The following is an 8,540-nucleotide window of genomic DNA, read 5'->3' on the forward strand; positions in this document are numbered from 1 at the left end:
GGATTAGGATTGTGCCCTAAGGCTCATCCAGAGATGCTGAAATATAAGGACATACTGCACTTTGAACAGCTGCTCCACCTGTAGAACATCTTATGGTAACCTGGTATGTATGGTAAATAAGAACAGATTGACTGCTCTGCTTTCTGGGACCTGCATGGGACCCAACTGGGTGCAAGTAATAAGCATGTCCTCTGCCGAATTGCGTCTGAATGCAAAAGATGCAGTACATGGAAATAGGTGCAAAGTTGATGAAACACAGACAACCAGTCTAATTAGCTGCATTATAGGGCAGAAGCAAGTGCTACAATTGACTGAATAAGGCACATCCAATTCAAATATACTCTGCAGCAGATTCAAACTCCTGACACCCAAAACCTGCCCCCCCTTTCGTGGAGGTTCATAACTTGATGGCAAAACACAGTGGATGTCTTCCCCTCCCCCCTTTTGAGCAATCCCATGATGACTCCAAGCTGCATACTGTAAAATGTCAATAGCTTCTCAGTGTCAGCTCTTGGAAGGGAGGTTCAAGGAAGCTGGGTTGTACTACCTATTCCAAACCAGAGACTGGCTTACAAAGCCTAGCAGAAGCTCCCCAGCCTGCATATCTGAGTCATCTGAGGTGACCTCTGGAGGATGGTTCTGGGCATTGCTTTGACAGCTTGCTTGCCTTAGAGTGTACATCATCACTAAACTTATTCCCACCATCCCACACTATTCTAGCTAGTTATTACTATCCTGGTCAATTAATTGCTGCCCTCACTATCAGTCTGGAGTAGGTGAAAAATACGTTTATCATGTGAGAGCAAATGATTTCTACCCAACCTCCAAAGGCAACCAGCTAATCTCACACTGATTTCCAGGGAGAGAGGGAGCATCTGTCTTCATTGCGCAGAGCTCAAATACCACTTCATTTGGGGAAGAACAGGAATGGATGCCAAAGTCCCTCCCCCCACAAAAAAGTCATGCCAGCCAAAGGGCTAGTTTTATCCACCCTGCCTTATGGCAGTATGGGGGATGAGGGCAAACATGCTACTGTTCCCAAAGGGGAGATCTTCTCAGCATAGATTATCTTCTCTTTACCATATATGAAAAGTTTTCTCATTGTTAGTGATTCACTGATGCATTCCAGAACCACCATTCAGAGCGCAATACCATAGTCTCTCGAGACTGAAGGTTGCCAGCAACATTGATGCATTCACCTGAAGTGGTTTAGCTTTGGAAGCCTGTGTAGAAAAATAAATGCCTAAATACTGATCTGCAGCAGGTTTTAAAAGATAAACTCTGAGCAGTGAACAACAGAGCATGAAAACCATTTTCTATCATTTTCACACCTATAAATGTAGCACATAAATTTTGTTTTGTCACAAAATGAAAAAATGCTGAAAAACATCTGAAAGATTTAATTGAAATGAACAATGGCTAATATTGAAAGAATGGGAGTATAAACAGAATTGATAGCAATTTGTACAGAGATCTGCTTCTCAAGTTTAAGAACGTGGAACAAAAAACCAGAACACCTCCTTCGATTTCCGCATGTGCTGGATATCGCAGTTAGTCAAGAAATACATCTGCCCATGAACTCATTCATGAATGATCATCAGTGATAGTACCAGGTGCAATCTGAGTAAAATCCTTTTCCCCAAGAAAATTAATGCCAAAGCATCTACCATTTTATCTAGTGGGTGCTGGGAAGCTGCTGGGAGTCTTCTTGGGGGAAAGGAGACTTTCGTCCCCCTCCCCCAGGGAAAGCCCCAAGCCCCGCAATGGGGCTTCTTAAGTCTACACTGGCTATTTTGCTGACGCAGACTTGAGAAACTCTATCTGGCCCATCATGGAGTTCAGGATCTGGCGGAGTAGAGCTCCGCCAGTCTCATCCCTTCCTAGCCTGGTTCTTCCCCCCACCCGGTCTTCCCCCAACCCCATTCTGCCCACTCCCTCATTCCTCCTGCCCCAAAACTGCTGGAACACTGGCTGGCCCTCCACACAGCACTGAAACTCAGCACTGAGTGGCACTGACCCAACACTGGCGGCCCCTCATCTCTGGGTGCCACAGATGTGCCTTATAGCAAATCTGCGACACCCTGCACCGGCACTGAGGCTCAGCACCACTGCTGAAAGTGTTTAGGATTGGGCCCTGAGTAGGTAGAATCTGCAATATCCAACCAGTTCTGGCGGTCGGATTCAGGCAGTTGGTCTACCAGGTAGGCTCTCTCATGGGCATAGGCCACCACCCAATGCCTGACCTGGCCAACCCCTCCTGGCAGTTCACTAGACTGTCCTCAGTAAGATGCTGTGTTCCAGTTTGGATACTTACCTGGAATGAAGATCGTGTAAGAATGCCAGGTGTGCTCTTTCCTCTCTAATCATAATATTTTTGAGAAAGATCCATGTGATTCAGGTCTCTATACATACAGGCAGCGGCATGGACAGCCCACGTTACATGCTACATCATGAGCATGATGGATGTAGGCATAATTACCAATGGTACAGGATGTTTGGCTTGGGAAAGCATTGGCCTATGTTGTAAGGGGTAGTGCAAAATTTTGAGTGCTCAATTAAGGCTGCAATCCTTAGCACACTTCCTTGAGAGTAGGTCCCACTGAAATAAATGGGATTTACTTCTGAGTAGGCATGTATAGGTTTACACCATTGTCGCTTCATTAATTGGTTGTTTAATAAAATGATTAGACTCACTGTTCTAGAAAGAAGAAGTGTGTAGGTAAGTGGAAGACTTTGGGACACGGCTTATAATTTCAGGCCCTTGTTTGCAGTTCATGGTGCTGCCAGGCAGCAACTCAGAATGTGTTTACAATGCCTACGCTTTATCATGGACTTCCTCATGGAAACTTTTTATAAAAATATAACATACATTTCAGCCCAGAACATCAAGCTTTAATTGGCTAATTGAGTTGGTAGTGGGAAAATGTGAAAAGCTGTGTTTTCCAGACCATATCTAGCTTAAGATTTGTTATAGCTGTTTGCAGTTAGGATGGAAAGGTCGTATAATGTTCTTTATTTATTTCACTGGCAACCCTCCTCATCCCATGGACTGAAAGTGGGCAGCAACACTGAATCTATGAAAACCAATAAATAAATATCCATTTAAATCATTATACTGAATATAATGGTCCCATGCCCACTTAACCCTAAACTTGCAGTTCTTGGTATGGGGTGAGCCCAGAGGGGGTGGGAGTAGAATCCACTGAATGTGCCTTGGCAGGACACCCTCTATTGGAAAAGGTACAACAACTGCATTCTGACATATAAAGAATGACATATGACATTGCCTTATTAACACATTCTGGTTGGTTGTGGCTCTCCAGTGTCTCAGGTAGGGCTGGCCCATCCACAAGGCCAACTGAAGCAGCTGCCTTAGAGCCAAATCCTATGCATGTCTACTTAGCAAATAAGTCCTATTATATTCAATGGTGAGTGGAAGTGTGGGAAGTGTAGATAGGATTGCAGCCTCCCAGGTAAGTGTGAGTAGAATTGCAGTCTCAGACAGCACACTTCTGTCTGCCTACTTGCCTCCACTGCTCCTTCCACTCTCTGGATTGGAAAAGTGTGACAGGGAAGAAGATGAAATGCGGAGAGGAGGAGAGAGCTAAGCTAGAAAGTCATTTAGTTATTTGATTTTTTTTTTCTTTCTGCAAACTGCTTTGTTAACTTTTTTTTGTTGAAAAGTGGTCTTTCAACAATACTGGACAGCGGGAGGAGCAGAGGTTGGGACATCATTGGGTAAGGGAGGGCAGCATTTGACATGCTTCTCCAAGTTTCAGGAGATCTTAGGCTCAGCAGTGGACCTCCCCAGCCCTGCGCCTGGGGCAAAGGTCCGCGATGGTGCCCCCCTGTGGGTTACTGCTGGCCACCCCAGAAATCTGCCCCCCCACCCTCCTGAGGCTCACGGAGCCTCACGTGACCCAAGAACGTGTTGGGAAACCTCTGTTAGGTTCCCCAATGCTATAAACTGTGCTTCTGGAAAACTGGAAGCACAGTTTCTGCCCCCGTCGGGAGCCTCAGAGAGGCTTCTACGGGGCCCTAGAGGCTCGTGCCTCGGGTTTTTGCCCCATCAGAGCTTATGGTAGGTCTGTAACTGCTTAGGCTAGTCCTGGTTTCAGGGAGGGGCCTTTCCCATCACTACTACCTGATCCATTCCTTTCAGCTTGAGAATTTAGAATCTGAACCCTGGACCCAGCCACGGAACACCGCAGCCCCGCGCTCGGGGCAAAGCTCCGCGATGGCACCCCCTGTGGGCTATTGCCACGGCCCTACGCAGAAATCATCCCTACTCACCAGAGGCTCATGGAGCCTCGTGCAACCTCCGCCCACGTCGGGGAAGCCTCTGTGAGGTTCCCCTTCCCCCATGCTATAAACTGTGCTTCCGGTTTTCTAGAAGCACAGTTTCCGCCCTTGTCAGGAGCCTAGAGAGGCTTCCGCGGGGTCCTAGCAACCAGCACCTCGGGCTTTTGCCCTGTTGCGGTCTATGGCAGGTACACAACTTCTGCCTTCAAATCATGCAATCCACTGAACTATGGCTTATGGCACAAGGATGTCTTATGACTTGTGGCATAAGGATGGGTAGACAAGTCCTGAAGTTTTGGTTCATTTCCAGAATTTCCTGTTTTATTCCTCCACTAAGACCTGTATTGGGTTAGTAATCTTGTTACCAGGTGCACTCTAAGTCACATACAAGGGGGAAATCTAATATGTTTTCAGCGACCAAGTTCAGTAGCACTGGCACGAGAGCTTGCTGTTGCTCCCAAAGGAAGGGTGTGAGGAAGAAGGGGAAAAAGTTGGAAAAAAGAAGAGAGTGGTCTAAGAGAGCCCTGGGTACCAGCTGGGCTAGTGGTTCTTGGGTAATGGAGTGCACAATCCACAAACAACAGAAAACTGCAGACAGATGAGCAGCGAAAACAAGAGGTCTGTGAGCCTTATAAACCTTATAAAGCCTTATAAACCTAAAGTTTCCACAGGGGAACACAAGCTATTATGGGGTGAACTCAACAACAACTTTTGTTTCTTGATGGTCCGTCTCCACTTGAGATGGATGACTCTGTGGTTCTGTGACTCTGTGGTTCTGTACCCTGCGCAGGGTTTGGCAGAGGCCTTCTGATTGGACAGGATGCCCCTGCCTTAATTATTGTACAACTCTTGACTGAGGTTACAGCGACATTTGTGAGGGAAGCCAAAACTGAAGGTACCTCTTTTGCGTTCACTTATGACTTTGTCTACTTCGAAGTCATGACACTCTCAGGATGTGGTTTGTTTACAGATTAAAATCTGCTGACCAAGCAAGGCGCAGCTGGTTGTGGAATTTCCCCAAAAGAGAATGGCAAGGCTTCTCCTAAAACCACCCAGCTTAGAGTGGGGGTAGGGGATTGATGTTGCTCTGGTGAATTAAAGTTTGGCATTTTTCCTATGAAAGCTGATGCATTCTTTTTATCAGCTCAAAGAAAATATTTATTTATTCCACCCTTGCTCCAAGGATCTCAGGTCAATGAACATAGTTCCTTCCCTCCCTTTCTTCTCACAACAACCCTGTGAGGTAGGTGAAGCTGAGAGTGACTTGCCCAAGGTCATCCAGGAAGCTTTATGGCCAAACAGGGATTGAACCTGAATCTTCCAGATCTAAGTCCAACTCCTAAACCACAACACCATCCTGGTTCTCAAAAACTACACGATTGGTCTGGGGCATACCTGCCTGGCATATATGCAGTACCACTTTCATATGTATCTATAATGTGTTCATCAAACTCCAGTCCATAGAACCTCACATGCATGCAACTGTGGATGAAATCTTTGTCCATTATAGGTATTGGTTGGGGAAGGACAAATTAAAGATTGTTTTGAAAGGGAAGTCTGAGTTTGAAAAGTTTGAGAAACTTGAGAAACTGACATTAAAAGCATCCTACATACTAAGAGCTCTAAAATAATTATTTGGCATTGCAATTACTTTTACTGGCACTTCATAAAGGTTTTAATTACACAGACTTTATAACATCATAATTGGCTATCGTGAGCTAGTCAAGCAATAAGTAAAATGATTTCTTCATTTTTTTTTTTACAATATTAATTTCTGCCCATCTATGGGCATCTCATAAATACATTAAAATGCTCCATCTAGAGCAGTGGGGGGAGGGGGGAAGGCAAGTAAGGAATTCTCAAAATGTGGAATTCAGTTCATGATTGTGGCTAAAATGTTTGAGGAGCTCTTTGCTGTGACTTTCAGCTGATTATATTGGACTAAAACAAAATGTTGTTGCGTTCTTACCTTAGCGAAGTGGGTAACAGCTCAATCCTTTCCTTATCCATTCATATGCGTGCAGGAGAACCGTGACAGAATGAATACTGGGCTGAAACGAACAAAATGAAATTCAGTAGAGACAAATGCAAGGTTCTGCACTTTGGCAAAAAAATCAGGTGTAGAATGAACAATACTTGGCTTGGCAGTACAAAGTGCGAAAGGTGCCTTGGTGCAGTGAATCACAAACTGAACATTAGTCGGCAGTGTGTTGTACCTGCAAAGAAGGCTAATGTAGATAGTAGTACCATAGCTTCCAAATCACAAGAAGTAGTGATTCCACTTTTGTCTGCAATGGCCAAACCTCCCCTCTTGTGCTGCCCACTGCCACCACTTCCAGTCCATCCCTGACCCAGAAGGAATTGTGGTGATAACATCACCACAATTACTTATGCTGGTGCATCAGGAGGTCTGATCTAGAGGGTTGAGCCTCCATTTGCCTGAAGATAACATCCGAAGGTCACCAGTTCAAGGCCACCGGCACCCTGCGATCTTGAAGCAGCTGACAAGCTGAGCCGAGCTATTCCATCTGCACTGAGCGTGGGAGGATGGAGACCAGAATGTGTGACCAGATCAAGAAAGAAACACCTGAATGTTGTGGTTTCTTGAAAGATAGAAACCTTCTTTCAAATTGTAAAAATCCCTACTGGGATTTAACTTTGCCTGCCTATGTAAACCGCCTTGAATAAAGTCTAAGGAGAAATCTGAGGACCAAGAAAGGCGGTATAGAAATACCTGTATCATCATCATCATCATCAGAATTGGAAGAATCAAGCAGCCAGTTCTCCTCCCCCCCCCCCCTCTGCAGCCACTCTCCAAGTGGCCACCTGATTCTTCCACTTTTTTACAAAGCAGAAGAATCTGCAGCTGCTCTGAGAGTAACTGCGAGGAGGAGAACCAGGCAGTTTGATCACTGCGGGGGCAGTGCCACCCAGGAGCATAGTATCCCCCCAGACCCCCTCAGCTATGCCACTGAGTGCCACACCTTAAGAAGTTTGAAACCAAATTGGACCAGTTTCCTAGAAGAGCAACAAGGATGGCAGAGGTCTGGAAAACAAGTCTATGAGGAAAGGTTGAGGGCACTTTGTATGTTTAGCCTAAAGAACAGAAGACTGAGGGGGGACACAATAATGGTCTTCGAATATCTGAAGGTATGTCACATGGAAGAGAGCAAAGATTTGTTCTCTGCTGTTTGAGAGAGCAAAGTGAGATCTAATGGACTTAAGCTGCAGAAGGGTGGATTTTCGTTGGTTACTGGAGAGAAATTCTTAATGGTAAAAGCATTTTGACAATGGAACTGAATAGTGAAGGAAGTGGTGGGTTCTCACTAGTGGGCTTCGAGCAGGAGCTTGGCAGGTACCTTCTGGAGATGTTCTATAGAGGGTTTTCCTGCTTCAAGTGGAGGAGGTTGGACTAGATGGCCTTGGAATACCCTCCAACTCAATAATTATAGCAGTAAGTCCCATTGTGTTAACTGGGGCTTCCTTCCAGGAAAGAGTTTAGAGGATCTCAGGGTAAGAGAATGAGCTGTGAAACAGGACTTCCTTTCTTCAGATCTTGTCTCTTCCTTGTACTCACAAGCCACTCCTTCTGTCTTACAGCCTTATCCTATGGGCACCTTCTACTGATGGCATGAACATTCCATTCACAGCAGGCCAACTCCATTGGCACTGCGTCTGCAGCAACAATGCATGCAGCGGGGCCACCAGTGTGAAAGGCTGGTGACTGAGTGTGCCACCAGAGCACCCAGCGACAGGAGGTGAGTTGGCATGCGGGTGGGTTGTAGGTGGGGAAGGGGAGGTGAGGAGGGTGGGGGATGGTTATTGGTGACAACAGCGGTGCTGATATCTTATGCCTCTTGCTCAGCCACACCCCCTTGTGACAAAGAGCTTGCACAGATCTCAGTAGACCTATTGGGGACCATAGCATGGTAGAGCAGGTAAGTAAAAGATTTGTTTACTTGCCTCTCTGTCATGCCAGGTTCCATGGCTGCCTGCAGGATGCAGAAGAGGCTGCTGAACACAGGAGTGGGCTGTTCCTTTAGCTACACTGTGAGGAAAATAATACATGTTGCATGCTCCTATATTTTGTCTACTCAGAATTCATTTCCTTTTTGTTCAGTGGGTCTGATTGCCAGGAAAATGTGCCCATGATTGCAGCCTTACTTACCGTCCAGAATCATTATAAGGACATCATCAGTGCATGTGAAGTACTTTGCAGAAAATGCTATATAAATGCT

Source organism: Tiliqua scincoides, chromosome 4 (genome assembly GCF_035046505.1).
Source record: "Tiliqua scincoides isolate rTilSci1 chromosome 4, rTilSci1.hap2, whole genome shotgun sequence".
Taxonomy (NCBI): Eukaryota; Metazoa; Chordata; class Lepidosauria; order Squamata; family Scincidae; genus Tiliqua; species Tiliqua scincoides.